The 22,453-nt window shown below is 44.9% G+C and overlaps 1 protein-coding gene across 1 annotated transcript in view; it reads right to left on the bottom strand.

Moving 5' to 3' along the window:
* AGXT2 (alanine--glyoxylate aminotransferase 2) overlaps window positions 1–22,453 on the bottom strand; it is a 988,366-nt gene that overhangs the window by 827,056 nt on the left and 138,857 nt on the right. The gene's annotated exons all lie outside the window — the stretch shown is intronic.

The raw sequence follows: 22,453 nt of genomic DNA on the forward strand, positions 1-22,453 counted from the left end.
AAATGCCTTGATTGCGTCCAGCGCAGCCAGTGCCATTTCCCTCCGTGAGTCTTTGACAAGGTCCATTACATGGTGTAATCTACTGAGGTTCATACCTGTGTCTCGCCCTACAAATCTGCACTGATCCGGGTCTATGGGAGTGGGAACCACCCTCGCTAGCCTGGATGCACTTTCCCCAGGATTTTAGCATCCGCATTTTGTAGGGAAATAGGCCTGCAGGATATACATTGGGCCGGGCTCCTTCAGCAGTACTGTTATTACTGCCTCCCTCATGGACTCCGGTAATTCGCTCTTTTGGAGTGCGTTGTCGTACACTCTTAGTTGGGGGTCCAGAATATCCACAAACTTCCTGTAAAATTCCACCAGGAGCCCAGTGCTCCCGGGGGCATTGTTAACCTGTATCGAATGTATTTCTCAGTGTATTTCCCCTTCTATTGATGCCTCTAGTGTGTCCCTTATCTTGCTCTTCCAACCTGGGTAACCGTACCAGATCTAGTAGATCTGAGGCTTCGCACTCTGAATAAGTACCTTCTGTCGCGTGCCATTGTTTATAATTATTCAGGAACACATCATTTATTTCCCTTTGTGTGACTACCAGGTGTCCCATTGGGTCTCCCATTTGTGTGATAGTTCTCCCTGGGGAGCCTGACTGTCTGATCGCCTTCCCCATTTATGCGTTCAGTGTAGCTTCTCTGGTCAAGCTGTGCCAGGGAATCATTAGTCTCCTTGTGTGCTGACATCTTTTCTGCCAGCTGTTTGCCAACCTGCTTCTCCTTTGCTGAATCCGCTTCCAGTTCCTGGATCTCCCCCTCTAGTTTTCTTAAGGAATTATTTAGGGTCTGCCTAACCCCCTCTGTCTGGGACATGCAAACTCCCCTCAGGGTTGCCTTAAATGCCGCCCACTGTGTTCCCACATCACTCACCGATCCCTCATTTAGCTCAAATAAGGAGGATATAGCTTCCCCCAAAGTCTGCACATTGTCGATATCCTCCAAACACACAGAATTTAAACTTTTCATGGAACAGCCAAATAACATTTACAGGCATCCCTTTCTATTCCAAGATGGCATCTGTAAAAGAACTGCTTTAGTTAAAATGCAATGGGCCGATGGAAGGCACTCTTTGTCTCAAAGAACAGCTGATTGTTAGGAATTGAGAGCCTCTTTACTGTGTTCTTTATCTACTTTAAAATGCACAACAAATGTTTTAAAAAATCACATGCGAAGCTGCGTGAAAATAAAGAGGCAAACCTACAAGCTGTTGCAAGTAACATTCAGCAACTTATAAAGTTGCTCTATCTTCTACAAAGGAGCCAACAATATAAAAGATCTCTCATCATTATGCAGTCTTTCCACATCATGGAGCAGCTGTCTGAGACCACGGTCACTCTACAAACAGTTGCACATCTTTTTATACACAGACATAAATATGGTGATTTCTTGTGTTTTTATTTTGCATTTGAAAATGCTAATTGCGGATTTAATACCTGGAAGCTTGCAATATCTGTATAAAAGCCTGGAAATAATGTTCTTATTACATTCTAGTTGTGACATCACAACTGACCTGTAATAAGAAAATGACACCACAACTGAAGCGTAATAAGTTATAAGTTATTACGCTTCAGTTTTGATCCCACAATGCCTCCTGCTTGAGCCAGCAGAGCGAATTTCAGTTGCCACTGCAGCACTTAATTAAAGCTGTGAAAAGCTTTTCAAATTCCTTGCTTGCAGAGTATTGCAGCTGGTAATTGAAACGTAAATGTTTGTGTTAGAATGTTTAATTGTGCACTGCTGGAGCTAAACGTTTGTGAGAAATAATCTGCAAGTTATTACTTATTTAAAAGCACAAATTGAAAATGTTTTCAATACATTATATTAAACTGAAAACAATTCTGCTACATATTAAGAGCTGTATATTTGTTCTTAAATCCAAACAGATTCTATATTGATTATATCGATCAGCAAATTTATATTGGGCCAGGGACCAGGTATTAAAAGGGAATGACAGTGTGTAACCATGTATTATTAGGAATGAAATACCCCCTGCCATACGTAAAAGGATATTGCAAGTCACCTTGGAGTTCCGTGACTTTGTTAGGTTACGAAACTTCTCTGTGACTTGCAATATCCTTATAATGTACAGTAGGGGGTACATTATCCCATATATTGAATTAATTTTCATGCCAGCAATCTGTCATAGCAGGGATTAACTAATGCCAAAGTGTCAAGCTACATTTAGATAGCTGTATGTCTACTGTGACGATTCACTGGATCTCGTCACTTCTCCCCAGAGCTGAGCCCTTCCCTGTGAGACTAAAAAGGTGAACCCGCTACGCTACATTCCCTTGGGGGTGGCGGAAAACAATGTGACCTCACAGGGAGAGCCAACCTTTTGGGGACAAGGACTCCCGTTCCAGCAAACTCACTAGAAACCTTCCTGAGAAGTCGACAAAAATATCTGAGAACCACCCAAGTCACTCCAAACCAGTTACTATTAGTTATTGCAATATCACCAAGAATAAACCTCAACAAATCAATCATACTGTGGAGATGAAGAATATGACAACCATGCAGAGTCCTCAGTGGTTGTCAGCCAATCACACTGGGGCAGAAAAAAAGGACTGTACATCTACACTGGGGAGGACCCAGTGTTTTCTCATCAAATGAGTGAAGGGGCGGGGGGGGGGTGCTTGAGAGTCCGGAAGAGATGGCAGCTCCACAGTGAAGCCCTGAAAAGTCAAGCGAGTCTGTGTAGGGCTGTTTGCCTGCATCGTGGTGTGGCTTGGTTGGAGTGGGTCACTTGGCACCCTGCCGGGCAGCTGTGGTCGGAAAAGCAGAGTGGCTGGCCTCTCCGGAGCTGCGCTCCAGCCTGCAGGGGTTCGTGCCGAGAGCTGGAGAAGGGCAAGGCTGCGGGGCGGAGTGAAGGCACATCCAGTGCGTGCTGCGGGAGCTGCTTTGGGGGCAGCTTATGGCAAGGTTGAGTATCCTGCCACCCGGCACACTCACTGCCGGCCAAAGTGGAAGGTACGGGGGCCACAGTAATGTGTGATCTTGGCCAGGGGGTGCGAGCAGAGTGAGCACTGGCCCATGCTCTGCAGGGGCAGCGCCTTGGAGAGGACCAGCAGGACGCGAGGCAGCTGTCAGGGGGTGTGGCCCAAAATGACTGAGGAAGTGAGATTCACACGGAGCGGCCTGTGGTTACAAAAGGGAAAGTGGAGAAGCTGCAGATGGCTGTGTTTGGAATTGAGGCCTCCAGTGTGGGTGGTTTTACAAGATTTGTCATGGAGGTGAGCCCCGGGGTCCTGAACCTAACTAAGAGATGGCAAGTGGAATGGATGAGGGGAAATCCAATAAGAAAACTGTCTCAGAGGATAATTACTTCTTGTGCCTGCAGTGGGCAGTGCAGCCAGGAAAGGAGGACTCTGCAGGACCCTGTCATGGCAGCACTGGGCTGGATTGAGCAGTCCATATCCAGATTGGAGATGAGTTTTACAAACAGGCGGAGAGGGTGGCCCAGCTGGAGGTGAGAACATCCACGCTGGAACAAAAGACCAGCGAGTTGGACAAACAGTGTTCCCAGACTTTCCCCTTTGTGCAGAAACTCAGCCGGGAAATGGAGGTTGTGGTAAGGGGTAACAGGGCAATGGAAACCAAAGTAGAGAATCTGAAAAATGCAGTGCTAGCCCCACAGCTGCGGGTCATTGTCCTCCCAAAGGGAGTGGAGGGGACCGACCCGATAGACTTTGCTGCCACATGGCTGCCAGAGTTGCTGGACCTCGTGGTGGCGGAAGACCCCATATACATAGACAAATGCTACAGGCTCAAACCATCAACTTCCACAGCGACTGAGCGACTCACACGACAGGTACCGGATACTGAGGACAGCAGCGGCGAAGAAAATATTAGAGTACCAGGGTCATAGGATTCATCTTTTCCCGGATCTCTCGCCTGCCACTGACAAAAGAAGGAAGGCGCTGAATACAATAAAGAAGGCCTATTTGGAGCGTGGCGTTAACGCCAGACTGCTTTGACCCGCTAAACTCAGGGTCTCCTGGAACAGCAAACAATACCTTTTTTGGGATACAGAAAGGGAAGACAAGCTGCTGAAATCCATCCCACAGAGAATTATCCTGGCAGAAGTATTCATTCTTCACTTCTATGCACAGTGTGGTCGCTGTCGAGTACCATAATCGTTTATATTGGTTTGCCATTGTTATTAGTTTGTTTTCTGTTCCTTTAATGAGACCAGGTCTCAAAAGCGGGATGTGATGCCTTGCCTGTAGACTTTATGTTGTTGTGTATTACTCTGATGGCATCTCCCCAGTTGTCACCTTGGGAGGGCTTTGTCCTCGTTGCTTTAATCACTGAGACCCCCCCTCACCAAATTGATGCAGACTCTCAGGGTTGTTACCAGTTATGGAGAAATGTTTCCATGTGTCTGTGGTTGCACAATATGGGTACTTCTTACACTTGTTTATCCGTATTGTTTGTACAAGAACTGAAACAAATAAAACATACATAAAAAAAGGAAAGACCAGTAAATTATGTCACTCAAACCTGAAACGTTAAAACCGGGGATGAGATGGAAGTCAGGAGACGCCGATAGGTCCTGAGCTGAGAGGAACCTGAAGAAGGAAAGAAGGAGGTACTGAGAAGGCGGGGTGCGAGCTGTGTGCCTGGGAACCACCTGGAGGCGGTGGCATGACCAGAGAGGGTGCACGTTGTTGTCCCCGAACTGCTTCAAGACCATACCAGGAAGGGCTCAGCTGAGCCGTGTAAAGAAGAACAAACAATCGAACGCCTGAAAGAGGTTGTGTCAGCAGGACGAGCCTGACCCCCACGGGAAGTACCAGTAATGCTTATCTGCTTAAAGAGAGGTAGCGGGAACGGCAGGAGACCCGGGTGGAAGACATGGAGGAAAGAGAGTGACGATTACCAGGGGACCAATCATACTCATCCCAGTGCATGTGCATATTGGAAAGAGAGAGAAAATTATCAAGAGACCAATCATACTTGTCCCAGTAACATGTGAATATTGGAAATAGAGTAGAGATTGCCAAGGGACCAAACATACTCGTCCCAGTATAGAGGAATATGTTAAAACAAGTAAGGAACACCAAGAGAACCTTCCTGTTTATCCCAAGACAATGGGAGAGCCAAGGTGAAAGTAACAAGCATAAGGATAAGGGAACCCTTACCTTGGTCCCAAAGAGCATAAGAAATTGGAGATTGGTAACAGACAACTTGGAATCAAATATAATCACGCTAGTGGAAGATCACAAGTAAACCCAAGTATAGAGACTTATAAACTGGCACTGCAAGATTCAAAGAAGAATCAGGAACAAGATCCTTACTTGTTGCGGCAAGGAACATTTTGAATAGAAAAACAGTGCAAGTCCAGGAAGGGTAAAAGCCCCCTTGAAGAATTAAAAACACTAATTTGTGACTTTATCAGGAGCCATCTCAAGACAGAACTATTAAGGCTATACAGCCTGTCGAGGAGAAGGAAGTCATTCTCCTGCACCCCTCTTTTCTTATGACTTCCTTGATTAGTGGTAGGGGCAGGATAGGGTAGTTTTAGACTGAGCGTGGTCTGTTCATTTGGACAACCGCACTGACGACGAGCACCCTAGTTAGTTTTGTGTTAGGTACGGCAAGGGATAGATGGGCCTTTTTTATTATTTGAATAATTAAACCTGCACAAAAGCCACCAATTGGTCCATCTCCTTCTTCTGACCTACCACACTAACCAAACGAAGATATATTGTTGAGGGGTGAAGTTATATTCTAAGTTGAAATACATAATGCAAGAGAAACTAACATATTTGTTTTATCTGCTGTAGGCCCGCTTCGCAAGCTTAATGTTATTTCTAGTAAGTGCAGTGCCATTGTTATAGAGTGTGTGCATACAAGGCAACTCAAATCATGGTTATTTGTAGGATCATCAGAAAATAAATTGCATTCAAGTTTGTGTTTGTGGGATGAAAATCGTTACTTTCATAAACACTACCAAGAGTTACTTTGAGTAATCACCCTGTACTAATTGTTAATTGAATGGGACCTTATTCAAGGCAAATTTAACAACCTACCCCAAACAAGATTCACTCTATTTATCAATGTGAGTCCTTTATACAGACACTGATAAACCAGTGTAATGGCCTCATGAGACCAAATCCCACTTCCAATTCTGGGAAAAGAAAAAGTTGTGTTGTTGCAATATTTCTTTTATTTGAAATATAACAGAAATCAATTCACAGGCGTTTTCACCACTCAATACAAGGGAAACGAACCTAAAATACTGGTGACAAAGGCTCACAATATAATGTGTACCAACACAATACCAGCAGCTTGGATTTTTCTTTCCAATAAACAAAATGAAATATCAAGAGGTTAACGAAATTGTAAATTGCTTACTCTTGTACTTGGGGTAAAACACCTTAATTTGAGTGTTTTGAATTGCACTGCAGTAGAAATTGGCTGGTACTAACATTATATTATTATACTATTGCTTTGGGTTGAATGACAGGGAGAATCTCACTCCCTCTCAGGAGCCTGTAGATCATATTACCTCAATCACCTTCCCATTTGTGTCCCTTTAAAGGACTAAGCTAAATATGTTCATTCAGAACTTTTAAATCAACTATGCACTATTATTTAGATTCTGTAGGGATATACCTTTAAAATAGTCTCTCCGGGTCTCTGTTTCCTTATGTTTAGTATGTCTTTAGTAGATGCAAGACAGTAGGGCTCTGCTTAGGCTGGTCACTGTGGGTGACTCCCTCTGGTGAGACTCATGTCACTCCCACGATATCAGCAGGATGATCAGCTATTCCCATAAACCAAAACCACCTGTATGCAGTCTGGGTCTGCTTCTCAGCACTAGATTCTATCTGCTTTGGGTACAGTCTGCATGGGTCTTTCCTGAAATGGTTATTTTTTTTAAATAGTATTTTGGGTGAGAAAATTCAACCTTAACAAAGTAAAAACATTTTACAAAATATTAATTTCAAACATATGAATAACAATAATAATATATATATTTTTTAAATAGGATGGAAAAACAGTACCACTAAAACATCAATAAAAAGAAACATAATACGGATCTTCAGAAAAGCAACAAAGAAAACAATTGACCATGTATGACAGAAACAGTTATAAAATGTCATAGCTAACTGCCCCAAGTTTAAAATTCTCAGAAATCAAATCACCGCCAAGGATAAAGAAAGTTCCCTACTAGGCATCTATGCCACAAATATTTGATTTCCACGAATGACTGAGAATGCACATATTTCTAAATACCAATACCCGTGTGGACAATAATGACGGGAAGTAGATTATGAGATGCTTCCGAGTTTCTAGCTTATCCAAGTTATTATAAAACCTGCAGTGCCCCATGCCCGTCAAACCTGGATTTTGCCATCTAAATATTTTGTCCGTTGATAATAGGTACTATCTGAATCTACAAAAATCTACCCTTGCTATAGGACATGGAAAAAGATTAAGATGGAACACCAGTGCACCCAATCTTTTATGGTCGAACTGTAAATGCCTCATGGACTTGAATCCATGACAGACTTCTGTTTTAATCCAGTCTCCTTGCTACAAGGCGTTTTTTTTTTTTACCCCACAGCGTTTTTTTTTTTACCCCACATGGGTTGGACTGCAGGTCTTCTACTGATGGCCCTATGTCCATAAATACCGTACTACAAAACACCACAAATGCATTCAATTCCAAATCCTTCCCTCTACATATTCCCTCTGCAAGGGGGATATATAAAGAATCCTGAAGGGGATTTAAAATTCTATATAGAAGCTGCAGGTACTTCCAATTGGCTCTAAAAGCCAATGAACTGACTCCCAGCTCAAAGATAATTGCAATGGTAGGTACTACATTTGGCACTTTTAAGACTCTGGATCATATGTACCTTTCTCTTTTATACAGAGAATCCACTGGCCAGGGTTGTATCACTTCCATACCATAAGTAGGTTTAGACACCACTTTGCCTTCATAGAATTTGAGCAGGGGAACAGTGAGTATATGCAGCATTGCAATTTGAATCCCAGCATCTGTGAGGCCATGAGGGTGGCCTTTTGCATTAACCAATCATAGTGTTGCCTCTTGCAATGGTTGCTTAAAATGGGAAAAACCAAATATGATACTCCCTACTGCCTCCGAAACCTCTGAATTTAAGTACCAGGATAAGGAGTTCCCACCACTTCGCTTAGCTATAATCAATATGGTGGTTTCAGAAACAATGTTTTTTAGGGAATTAACTGCTGCATATTCGGCAAACGCTGTGATTAGTCGCTGCAAATCTATGGGGTCAAATCTAAAAGCAAAACATTATCTGTACATGAGAGACATGTTATATGTGTATTATCGATCTTTGGGGAAACCAATGATTTACCTTTCAGATAATCTCCTACATTGGACACGTACAGATTAAAGAGGCAGGGGACAAGAGTGCACCCCTACCTCTGTCCTGTACGAGTTTCAATGGCCCTGGATAGGGTTCCCTGTTGATCTAATCTGACTTGGACCTTAGTCTGCACATGTAGCACTGCTATAAATCCAAGCAGATTCAAAGGAATACCCCAATCCAGTAATTTGTTTCACAAGTTATTCCTGTTCACCAGGTCGAAAGCAGAACTTAGGTCTATGGATGCTGCATAGACCTTGTTTTCTGAACTATTACAGACCTTGGGCCTCATTCCGAGATTGGAGGGAGTCATGGCGCTATTTGCGCCATGACTGCCTCCAATAACGGTACCGGCACTGGTCTCGTTCAATGGGTACTTACCGGTGTAGTCCGACCTTTCCGGGACCAGTAAGTCCCCATTGAAAAAACCATTCCCCATTCCCATTCGAGCCCCTATAGGGCTCAATTGGGAATGGGGAAGTAGCTAATAACGGTACCGCAATTTGCGGTACTGTTATTGGCTCTGATTTCCCTTAACGGGTCCCGTCCATAACGCCTGGTCAGACCAGGCGTTAAAGGAGGGACCCGCTAAGGGAACTCGTAGTAGGGCGGTAAGGGATTACAGGCACCGGTCTCCTTACGGGTGCCCGGTATCCCTTACCACCCTACTCGTAATGAGGCCCCTTGTCCTGGAAACATTTCAGGACAAAGCCGTTTGGACTTGTAGAGCATGCATTCTCCTGTTTCTGATTTGTTCTTTATGGATTATCCCAGTAGCTACGGCCCAATCTTCAAAATGTAGGAGCAGTATGCTGGCAAAAATATTGCTGTCTACGTCCAATAACGTTATCGGACGATAACAGCAAGGTTCTGATGTTAGACCCATCTTTTTGTAAATCAGCAATATATGTGATGTACGCCATGTGGGCCGATAGGGTGGCCTGTTCGATGATATCCTTAAAAGGTGGTTAATTATAGAGGCCCAAAGAGCCGAGCCACCTTTAAAAAAAAAAAAAGGTTCTCTAAATTATTCGTACCTGGAGTCCTTGAACTACTGGATTCTCGCAATAATGTCCTCTACTAACTGTGGTTCGATTTATAGGTAAACTATTCGAGTCAACCTCGCCCAATCGATTGCCCAATCGATCTCGAAAAGTAGGAAGATCTCTATACTCACTACACTCACTAGACTCGTAGTACCTCACCCAAGCAGCTTCCTCAATTTCACTGCACCACCGTTTGGCAACCTTCCAATGAGTTTAAAACCCTCCAGAAATTACTGACATTATGTCTAAGCACATTGAATGTACGTTCTGCGTCATATTTTTTCAACCTGGTTTGCTGTTGTTTACACCAGTTCTTATGTTGTTGTTTGATATGCCTAATTTCCTTATCCGGCTCCTTCACCACAATATTGCCTTTTAGGATGTTTTTTATTTGTTACCTCAAATTACGTTTAGCATTTGCTACCTTAACATCATATACGTGGGAGTATTTAACGGGCCTGATTGTCTGTTTTTTTTTTTTTGCTACTCAAGATACATATCTGACTTAGGCCAGGAATCTCTCAAAGTTGACAAATATGAATTGCGAAGGCATCATGAAGCAAGACACAGACAACAGACTTAAAGTTCAAACAAAATAAATGCATCAACTTAAATGTCAGGATGGTCTAACTTGCCCTATGCTAAGGTGGGATTTCCCCACCTGAACAAAACTAAGAGAAGTCTGAGTCAAAGCGTTCAACTTAAAAGTCTGTCTGTGTCCAAAACCTATCCTTGCCCTCGCAACTAAAGCTAACTAATGTGTAGGGATATCAAAGTTAACAGAAAATGTGTTCAACTCAAAGTTCTGAGCTTCTTCCAGTTCACAGCTTTCTTTCAGCTATCCTTCCTCAAGCATAAGAAAGTTCCATGAAAAAGTCTCAAAAGACACTTTCTCCAGTAAAAGGTGATACAGTTTAAAACCAATTCTTGGGGCTCCCTTCCCCAAGTTTCAAGTAAAACAATCCCAAAACAAAAGGGCATTGCGACTCAGTTCTCAAGACAGCAAGTGCGGTACCTTAAGTATCGGGGTTCTCTTCCGCAAGACTGCAACTTCACCACTTACACTTGCTTCAGTCTTTTCAAAAAGTCTCAACAAAACACAAGGTCAACCTGACCCTCTTTCTGGCTCACCTCGCCAGTTCATTTGCAGTGGTTTCTTTGGGCTGCATCACTGTGCCCTTGTCTTTCACCAATCAGGGCTCTCTGGTCTAGACACAGTTGTTAGACTGCACGGTCCATGTATCAGAGGTAGCACAACCATGATTCCTAGCCCACACAGGTTCCTTGGCACTTGTTCCTGTGTGCCAAGTCACCTTCACCTATTTCCTTTTATTGGCCTCCTGGCTTTATGTGTATTCTTGCACTCCTTTGTCTTCTCCTTGCTAGCCTTATGGCTCTGCCACCATGTGCCACACACCTCTTGCAATATGTGGACTTGTCACACCGAATTCACTCATAAAAGTTCACTGTTTGGCTTCCTTCAGCCTTTAATGTACTTGACCTCAAGGTTTGAGTTAAATCGTTGTGCAACATGCATGCATTATCGTTCATTTTCAATTCAACGTGCACTTATGTTGCTTAATTGTAAGTGCCCATTCAGTTCGGTATTCAATGAGCACTTATTTTCTTCAGTGTTAACTTTCCATTTAGTTCGGTAGTCAACATGCATGTATTTGCTTGCATGCACGGACCCTAATGCGATCCTATAGGAGTGCCCCGGTGCCAGAGCGCCGGCCTGATGCTCACCAGTCTTCTGTGCTTCTTCCTGGGGTTCCCACGATGTTCTCTCCGCTTCGGAAGCGGGTTAATCCACCGGCCCGAGATCAGTTCGCCTGCTCTGAGGCTTCTCCCTGGATGCGGGCAGCGTCCTCTCTGCTCCGGGCTCCTCAGCAGCACCTGCTGCTCGCTCTGGGTTTTGGAGTTTCCCAGACCTGTGGGAAATCCACAGCCCACTCGTATTGGGTGCCAAAAGTCCTCTGGGATCACAACCAGCGTCCTGGTTCTTTCTCCAGTCCCATCATGGCTGCCTCCACACAAGTGTTCTCTGCTGGTCTCCCTGTTGCCTCTTTCTCTGCTGGGCTGGTCGCGCTTTATACACCTGCAGCCCCTTGACAGGCAGCAGGTGAAGATGCTTAATTAGCCTTGTCTGACCATAATTACTGGGACATGCCTGTCTCTTACAGCTCCCAGCAGGCATCTTCCTCGTCCCAGCACCAAAGTGGTGAAAGTGTGTAGTCTTTATTAATCTTAGTTGCCTCTTCTTCGTCTCAGTACTGTTAAATTTTATATGTGGGGAAATGAGGGGAACAGCATTACATTAACCTATCAGGGAAGGTTTTGTTTGAGTCTCAACAGGATAAGGGGGATACCATGCCTCGTCCAAGGGAACCACACACCCAATACTAAAGGAAACTCCAGCCAGGTGATCCTCCCTCGCTTCTCCGCCCCCAGGGTCAGGATACAAGAGTGATTACCTTTCCCTGGCCACCTGCGCAGATGATCTAAGGGGAGTAGGAGTGAGAATACCCTTAGGTTTCTCACAGAATGTGTATATGTTCCATTCAAAAGTTCCATTAAATGCCTCTACTAGAGAATCACTGTATTTCAAGATGGTCCCCTTATTCCATGTTATGCGGTACCCTCCCAGTAGATACTTTGGCCCACATGGGGTTTCAATTGATTATCCGAAGTCCACTTTAATATTTAAAAAACAATGATCACTAAAGTGGTTGGCAGAGATCCCTAGCTCCTTACAACAGGCAAACATCAGTGGGTCAGTAAAAATGTAATCAATTACTGATTTGCTTATACCCATATGCCATGTATACTTACCTAGAATATCCCCATTGATGTTATCATTCAGTTTAAGCAATCCAAGAGCAGGCATAGACTCCATCATATTAATACATTTCTCTCCTTTGTAGTTAATGGAAAACAATAACTCACATTAACACCGTGCATCAGATGATTGTCCACCTCTCCTAATCATAAAGAATTTAAATCATCTGCAATAAGAACATACCCCTCAACATTTTGACATTTCCAATTGATTACTTAGTCACTTATGATCGATCGCAAGATTTGACTGTATCTCAACTACACCGGTGTGCCAGTAGACATTTAAAAGCAGTAACTTCCTGGCTAGAGAGGAACATTTCGATGGATTGAGTCCCCCCTCACACTTTGATGTTAGAAAACAGGGAACATGATTTAATATCACACATCAAACCTCCCAACGGTCGTCAGGCGTCCCTCCTAGTTTCAGCCTGAAGGTGGATACTAAATACATTAAATATAGGACATGAAAGAAGCCAAGTTTCTTGGAATAACATAATGAATGGTCCTTTGGAATTGATCCCAACAACAATCTGTGGGAAGATGGCAATGACCACGTGAATGCCAGGACAGTATGTAACAATTATAATTTCTGTTTCATTCCTTGGGATAATCTTTCCTGACCAATGCCTGGGATATCCAAGATATCCAGGATCAGTCCCTGGACTCCATGGAGGGAAATTCTCGCCTTAAGGCGTCCACAGTTTGTTGTTGTTACTCTTAACAACAACAAACGGTATACATAATTGTCCATACCGGTAGTACTTGCACTATACAATTGAAGCCCCACTTCTTTCACCTGAAATCCCGACGCCTTGAGCGAGTCCGTTTCCCTGAGTATGTTCTCCATTACAAATCTGGACGCCATATCGCCTATTACACGATCCGTCCGCTCAGGGTAAAAAAATCTCCACCCTATCAATGTCTTTTGTCGATATGCCCCTCAGACTGGCATCCTCCTCAAACACTGGCAGAATACAGGAACGGTTCAAAATTAAGAGCTCACGGTCCCATCCACATCGTTCCATTATAAGGGTGTGGGGGGTTGGCTCCTGTCTCTTTTTAGTTGACTCAAATTAACAGTGTTTTGGTTCGGTAGGCTTTCCTCCACATCCAGGATCATTACCGTTTTTCAATGATGTATCCGTCCCGATTGCCCCCCTCAAGATGCTGACCACTGGGGTAAAATTACAAAGACACCAAGCATGACTTAATTAGTGTATTTGCCCCCTCTTGTGATCCGACCTCTAGCTGAATAGATGGTGCTAGGTGTTTTTAATTCCTGCTGGTGCCTGGCTGTGGCACTGGATGACAATAATTTGTGGCCACTATAACATTAGACGACCATGGCACGTCCGGTGTAGTTTGAGTAGAAGCAACCCCACTTTCTGTGCAATTACGGACTTTTAATGTGGTCAACATTAATGTCCCCACACCACTCTGATGGTACGGGCGCCTGTTGAAGAATCATTATCGCATGGTATAGGTCGGATCTTACACTATCCTCTTCTAGATGTAACAAGGATTTCAATTCAGCCTCGTATGCAGCGTTGTCCAGCTTTCTGACAATTGCCTGCCAGCAAGATTCTGTGCGTTTTAACTTCCGCCTTTATATTCTCAAATAAGGATGCAAATGTGGACAACACGCAGTTTGGGGCAACAAGGGCACGTGCGGTGCTGCCCTCACCTTCCAAAGCAAATTGTCCAATTACAGGTGATGCGGGTCGGACCGATCATGGACATGGAGTAGAAATGTATGTGGAGTTAGCTTCGTCCTGATCAGCCAAATATATAGGCAGTGAATCGTCCACTTGCGCACATGATAGCTCCCTTTGCTCAAGATATGTATCAGTATGCTTGAGCAGTTCTGTGGTCGTGACTGAAGATGTAATCTTAAAACCTACGGCTGAATTAACTTGTGGGGGATGTTAGTACTCCGGGCTCAGCTAGTCTGGGTTCGGTACCATAGTGTAGAGAAAGTCTGTGATCTTTGTGTGTCCTTTAGCTAGCATCTCAGAAAAGTTGTTGCGAGCACGGTTTGTTCATTGCCGGCAAAAGCATCCCAGGGAGGTAGTGGCAGGGGTAAAGCTTTGGACATTTCAAACAGTTGGTCCCCAATACTGGGTAAGCCCGATTTCGCCAAGCTTCTAAGCCCGAACAATACCCTGTTTGTTTCAAACAGTAAAGAACAGTAAAGAAAATGAACGGAAAACAGAGCACAATACCGTTCATGCAAAGTGATGAAGAGAAGTAAGTCAATCCGCTGCCGACCTTCTGCCAGAGACAAACACCTTGGCAAACACTTCCACAAATGCTCCGCACTTCACTGGGGTTTTTTAAATGATGGCTCCTCCTTCCAGAGACGCGGTATTCCAAGCGTTTACAGACTGCCAGGTAAGCAAACTACCAGAGACTAACACCTCGGTAAACAGCTCTGCGAACGCTGTGCGTTCCACTGTGTTTTTTAAAAATGATGGCTCCTCCTTCCAGCGACGCAGTACGGCAAGCAGGAACAGACTGATAGGTAAGAAAACTGCCAGACACAAACACCTCGGCAAACAGCTCCGGAATGGTTTCGGAATCTTCACCCAGAACTGGTCTGTTCCTCCAATGTGGGTATCAGTATACCACCTTCATGATTTCTTGGATCTTTGCCTCTCTTGTCTGGATGCTTCCCAATTCGGGCCCCTATATTAAGAGGTAAGATTATATAAAGACTTTTAGCACCCTGTTTATGAGACTTTTCTTAATTCAGGGTCATTAAAAGTGGTTCTAGAAATCGATTGGCATCTCTGACAATATACAGCCCTCTCTTGCCCAAGGAATGGACTTGGACACGGAGTAAACTGGAAGGGAAGAAGAAAAAGAAACTGTTGGAATAACAGTTATGCTGGAAAATTGTTGAAAAATTGTTGAAAAAGGAAAGGGAGCAGAAGGGAAGGATGGATGCTCCCTGCTCCACTCTGCTCCGGTGATCAGCGCAGGCCACAGGCGTCATGACTGGTGCAGGCGAGGCGGACCAGCACCGATTTGGGTCGTTCCTGCTCCGGCTCCAACAGAGCTCTGTTAAAGCTCTGACACAACTGCCCTGTTCAGCCTTCTAGGAAAGCACCTAACAGCAGCAACGACAAGCCACACTGCACATTACTGAGAAAGACAGCCGCTTCCAACATTCTAACTGTGCACATGTGCTTTAGAGCAGATATGTTCTGAACCATGTAACACTATGTATGCTAGAATCACCACCATACACCCAGGATCAGGCTTAAGTACCCCTGCTTGGCTTGGCACTACAAGCCTACATTTGATCATTATTATATATATATATATATATATCTATCTATATATATATATATATCTAGGTATTTCTTCGTATACGCCCATATCTCACCATCATATACAAGAACTAAATACACTGATGTTTAGCCTGACAGGTACATCATCACATGCCTACCTACTGCCTCATATACCTGGAACAGTGTCAAATGCATAGCTTTAAGGTCACATGCATTGTTAAAAATGCCCATGTACAAAATTATATTCTTGAAACACTTTCATATGCTCAGCTGTACATTGACCTCTGATAGTTGCCATGCCATTTTACATAACACAATCATATGTACAGCACAGACAGCCGTATTACATTGCACCCCCTTCTTTTCTGGCCCCAGCCTGGGCAATGGAGTGTGCTTTCCCTCATACCAGACCAGGGACAGATCCACAATGAAGCCAACTGCACCAACCCCCAGACCAGCTGGACAGGAAGCGGCACTATGCAACATGTGAATACAATGATGTTAAAACAGGAGAAGGGTTCCGTCATGTGTGCTTACCTTACCATGCGACACGGACAACACAGTGGATTTTTAGGGATCTCAACGGAGAGCCCTTTTTATTTATAAAGCTCAACATTATAACACTGTAAAATTTTCCCACTCTAACAAATCCTTCTGTGCTCCCCTGGTGTAATTTCCCTCTGAGGAATCTGCCTCATCAAGCCACGTTCCCTTAACGGTGTCAAGGATATACCCTTGCTGTGGAATGCCACTTCTCCCTTCTCTCTAAAGAGTCAAGAATACTACGGGAGTAATCTCCCTCGTTACAGTAGTTGCGAAGTTCATAAAGAAAGTCAAGAAGGCTTTGGGAGTCATCCCTATTGTCCCAGTAATTTGGAAAACCACAAAACAGGCCCAGAAGACCTCTGATGTCATCTCCCTCATCTCAGTAACTGGGAGAACCATAAAGCAAACCAAGGCCAAGAAAGAGAAAGAGACACTAACTGAAACCCAGTGGGGAAAGGAGCCAAATCCTGATATAGTGAAATATAGGCCACTGAAACAGAAGAATCAGTGGACACTTGAGAGAGACTGCAAAAGCACCCTTGAGGAACTACTGGGGCTAATCAGAACTATTACAAGGAGCAATACAAAGATTAGCTATTAAAGGAATGGTTCGGTCAAACATTTTTATTGCCCCTACGGGTCGGCCATGTGTTTTTAAGCCTAAGTCGCTCGATTTTAGAAAAATTTCCTATGGACCTTACCCGAGTTTTCGTCCATTAAATGCACGCAAAAACAGGCACCAGGGACCTGCCATTTTGTGATAATCCTATCATTTCCCCCATCGCCCTGGCTGACCTGCTTTTGCGGCACAATCATATCCCCCGCCCCGAGCCTGTCACCAGCAGACCACGCCAAAGCATGTCTCGTGTCAACATTTGCTGCGCTTCAGCTAATGACGTGTCGCCATGGAAATGGCAGGACGCCTCTTTCCTCAATAAGTATAAACAGACAGTTTCACAACACACAGCAGCAGATTTTCTATTCCATTCCTCTCTCTGTGCTACTTTGAGTATTCTGTGACTCGTTTCTGTGACTCGTTTCTTTGCTCTGGTCAGCTACCTTCGTTGCTTGTAGCCTGTGTGAACAGATACCAGATACCAGTACCACCGCTATCAATTATTTTAGTTTGTTTAACAGACAATGGGTACAAGAATGCCCTACATGTACGAGCCCAAGTATACCAAGCAGGAACTACTAGAAAGGGAAACACGCGAAAACGATGGGTCTTCGGACGGCAGTTGGGAGCTGAAGAGCCTGGACCTAGTCGCATGGACGGTGTTTGCAACTGGTGCACATGCAATCGTTGCGAGCTAATGCCAACCGAGGACGAGAACTGCTGCTGCTGTGAAAACTCGGGATGCGTGGCCTACATTTCGGAAGGCGAGGCACGACCACAATGCATCACCGGGCTGCCAGACTTCAGGGCAGCCTGCCTCACACGGTCCGTATTGAGGATAATGATGGTGCATATGCGCAACTGTTTGTCCTTGTAATCCGAGTAACGAGTAAGTATACTCTGCTTGTCATGCCACTCCCATTTCATGGTCTTCTACTATATCCAAAATTACATATACATATCGTTGTAACGCATGAAAGTCGTTCAATAGTGTGCAGTGTCTAGATAGCATTTGTCCGAGCAGAATGCCATTAGTTACAAGAATTGTCATTGACAACAAAAGTTTATTAAACTTATCTTGGTAATTTAAAAACAGTTTGTTTCATTCCTTTTCACAGGTGGTACAGGCTGGTGGCCTATCGTTCCTTTACATGGTGGCTTCACGGGAGGCTTGGACACTGCGTTCGAAGAGTGATACCCGCCTGTGCCGTTCGTGCCATAAGAGAAACGTTCCCAAGTGACAGCGGTCAGTACAGGGGATTTTCTCTCGCTGTGCTGCAACCTGAACTGTACAATGTGTAAAGTTTTGTATTTTTGTGTCATCAAAATAAGCTACAAAATAAAACACCACATATATTTTAACAGCAGTTGTTTTTCGATTTTTCAAATCAATCAAGCGTGTCTCCATTCAAGGATGGACGTCAGACACCTGTGCTTGGAATGGTTGAAGTTCAGGTCGCTGTGAAGCTGGGTGGTCACTATCTAAGCTAACATAATATATTTTCAATAATGCATGCACTAAATAACACTTGTTCAAAGTCTTTCAGTCGGTTATGTCTCTATAAAAGTCATACATATATCTATACTATCAATTAACATTGGATTATACAGGCCTTAGGTCAAGGGTCTTGACCACTATAATACACTGTTTGAAGTGTGGGTCCGTGCTCACAAGAATCTCCGATATGTGGCATTTGTTATTGATAGGCAACGATATACTGCAGTAGGGGTCTAATGTTAGTTGGGGATCTGCTAGGTGGGCATCATGGCGTGGTCAGTGGTCTGGCACATGAAGAGAATACCTTGCAGGGACACAGGGTCAGAATGGCAGTAAGTTTCCACTGGCGAGGGTGCGTGGGCAAGGACACGTTTGTGGAGATGAACGAGCCATGTGCTTGGTTCAGGCCGGTTCACATGCAGGACCGTGATCTCAGAGAGTGATGTGTTACATTTATTAGCTGTTGCAAATACCTTTGGAGTTTTCCAGTCAGAGTGGGAACGAGGCTGTGGGCCATGTGCTCTGCGCGCTGTACTATCGCAGTGAGGCCTGGTCACCAAAATGGAGTGGAAAGGGGGTACAAAAATGGATGCCCCGTGTCCTGCTCAGTGTTCCCATCTACGCGAATGTCATCCAAAGTTAACGTCACATAAGGGCAAGTGGTGAACCCACTACTGGAGGCACTTGGTACGAGTTTCTACTGAGAAGTAAAGGATGAGAGGGGCCTGATGGCCCCTCGCTCCCACACACTTGCCTGCACGCCAAAAGGTGGTTCGCACCCGGGGATGTGCGCTGGCATGGGGGGCTGTGACGGGCGCAAACGGCCAAGGTGCCAAACAGTGTCATGGGCGCTACTCCCGAGGGGCCAGGAATGGCCCAGCGCCCTCAGAAGCAGACCCGTCTTCCACTACTCCGGACTCAGCAGACCCCTACAGGGGCCCTTTGGACTGTGTCCTGGCGCCTTTGGCGCCAGGCTCATGAAGGGTTTCAGTCCCGGCGCCATAGGCGCCGGGCTCATATTGATAAACAGTGTAATAATGCTTGGGTGGACTTACCTAAGGCAGACCATGCTGCATATTTACCCAGAACAAACCAGTCTGGTTGAAGTCCCCAGCCATCAGGGCTGGGAGGAACTATTCCCTCCATTCAGGAACTCTTTTCTTACCTGGGTGGAACCGGTGGAAGAACACACACTGGAAGCACTTCTCTGCTATTTAAACCACGCCAGATGGAAAACACGTGCTTCGCGTTATTCTGCAGCAGCAGCAGGACGCTCACCGAGTTGGCTCCTGCATTCCAGGTCCAGAGTCATCTTCAGCTTCCGCGCAGCAACCTGTGGATGAAGAAAGGCACAGAACAATACTTACAAGATCCCGGAATCCAGTCACCGGCAAAACCTGCAAAGAATAAACATAAGGTTAGAAAAGTGCAACTCGCTCGCAGCTGCGCCCGCTTACCTGATCCATCCGTGATTGCACGGAGCTAACCGCGGCCTTCTCTTCGGCAGCTTCTCTGCACCTGAAAGGCAAAGGACATAATTAAAAAGGGGTTCGGGTGAAGGCAGTCGCATTCATCTTAACTTACCAGTTTTTGCACGCGCAGTAGCGGCCGCATCAACCTCAGCATCCCGGCACCTGAAAAACAGGAAAAGGACATTATTTGAGGTGCCATTAAAAGCAGCCAACGATCATTATACTTACGTGCATCGGCACGTGCAGTGGCAACGGATATAAAGCCCGCAGCATCCCGGCACCTGAAAACTAGGAAAAGGACATTATTAGAGGTGCCATTAAAAGCGGCCACGATCATTAATTATACTTACGTGCATCGGCACGTGCAGTGGCAACGGATATAAAGCCTGCAGCATCCCGGCACCTGAAAACTAGAAAAAGGACATTATTAGAGGTGCCATTAAAAGCAGCCAACGAACATTATACTTACGTGCATCGGCACGTGCATCGGCAACGGAAAACTACGCCCACAGCATCCTGAGGCCTGAAACAAAGGAAAAGGGACATTATTGAGGTGCCCATCTTTTAAAGCCTAAAGACTACAGTATACTTACAGGCATCCGCTCGTGCAGTAACGGCGGCATCGCTCTTCGGCATCCCAGCACCAGTGCCACAACTAAGGCCGCAAAAGACTTGAGCCTCAACACTGAACTCATCCAGTGACGTAACTGGAATCCACGCACCCCTGCACTAGACGCAGGATGGAGAGCGCAGCATTTATACGCCTAAGGTGAGAGCTCGCCGAGACAAGTAGAAAGCTAGGCTGTGGGAGAAACTAACGATTGGTGGGAGAAGGAATCCCATCAAACGGTGATTAACCCTTTTTCTTCCACCTGCAGAAAACTTACCCCGCAAGTCAGACATTCGATAAGAGGAAGCCCAGTCCTGAGAGTCGTCCGAGCTCTACGCTTCTCAATTGAAGAAACGATAGCAGCCCAGCCGGGATCAGCGCCTCCGTGGGAATCAGGTGAGCGTTACAAATAGCATGTACACTTCAAAAGGTATCCCATGCCCAGAGGCCATCGCTCACATGGCCTCCTCAGACCCTGTGTCTCCTGGCAGGCCTCCCCTCTGCAATCCACATAAGTGTGTCTCCATTCAGCAGTCTTCCTGTGCCTTATCTGCACGCCCCAGGCCCATCCATCCCACACCCTCTATCAAAGGCGGTTCGCACCCGGGGATGAGCGCTGGCATGGGGGGCGGTGACGGGCACAAACGGCCAAGGTACCAAACAGCATGTACACTTCAAAAGGTATCCCACGGCCAGGGGCCATCGCTCACATGGCCTCCTCAGACCCCGTGTCTCCAGGCAGGCCTCCCCCCTGCAATAAACATAATACCACGACATACACACGTCATTCATTCACAAACACACTCCTGTTTCTAATACTTTATAAACCACTTGATATGTCTCATGAGAACATCTTTGTGCTTTGCAAGTCAACTCCTGAACCTTCTACCTGAGAAGCACTGAGACCTATGCTAATCTGCTCGTCGCCGTGCTATCTGTGACCGCTTCGAGCAAACTCGTCAGTGTGCTACCTGTGGCCATCTACCTGTTCTCCTGCAACATACTGTTCGGCCTGCTGAATCCAACAGTTTGTTGGTCAAGGTAAGGCCATGTATCCTAGTCATATTTCGGCCATTTTTACATTTCAGTCTATTTGCTATTACAGTACCCAATAGAGCTATGGTCATTGGTCTCATTGCTATTGACTTGAGTTTCAATTGTTATGCTATCAATAGATCTATTTATTTTCATCTGTGTCATGTGTCATCGAATTGCATCCTTCGGGGGTCCAGTCTATAATGTAAGCATGGTTCCTTTTCGTGCAAGACAGAACATCCAAGGGATGAGTCACATGTTCAGAGTTTAGTCACATAATTTAAAACATTTCTGTAACTTATGCAAATACTAAGACGCACATGATGAACTGGTATAGTTCCGGCGACCAAAACAAACCTAGCATTGAGCATGGTATGGTTCATTTACTTTTTTATGACATTCTTATTCATCAAGGTTTTATAATAATCTTGATATTTACTTTTCAGAATTTTCAACAATGCCTGCCTGTTCGATTAGCGGTTGCCCTTCGAAGACCCATGCTAAATCTGAAGGCACTACAATGCATGTATCCCGAAAACTGTTGATCGAATAAGAGAATGGGTCAGACATTGCGGATATCCACTGGGTGAGCTGGAAAGTAGAGTCCAACAAGTCTTTGAGGACAAGAGGGGTGATCGATACCGCATCTGCAGCCGGCACTTTCCCTCGAACATGTACACCACATCTTGGGTAACAAAGAAGAATAAACGGCGATCGACACGAAAATTGCTTGCAAGCGCTACTCCCACTCTATTCGTCCACAATCCGCCACTGGTGTGTCAAGTGTCCGTGTTTAGCTTTAGGCCTTGCGGTAGTGTGTAGGTAGCCGAATGGATTCATTGATATTTTAGGTGTTGTTTCCAATTTGTAATACTTTCGACATTGATATGAGTGTATAGCTTTTTGAATAATGACATTTATCAATATAATATTTTTAGATTTCATAACCCACAAACGAAATCTATATATGGGTACAGGGAACTGTGCTATATTACGCATTACTCAAGTATTCTGTCTCCTTACATGGCAATTTTAAATATTGGCATTTCATTATCAAACAATAATTTACCTTTACAACTT

Source organism: Ambystoma mexicanum, chromosome 6p (assembly GCF_040938575.1).
Source record: "Ambystoma mexicanum isolate Mex_15411 chromosome 6p, UKY_AmexF1_1, whole genome shotgun sequence".
NCBI lineage: Eukaryota > Metazoa > Chordata > Amphibia > Caudata > Ambystomatidae > Ambystoma > Ambystoma mexicanum.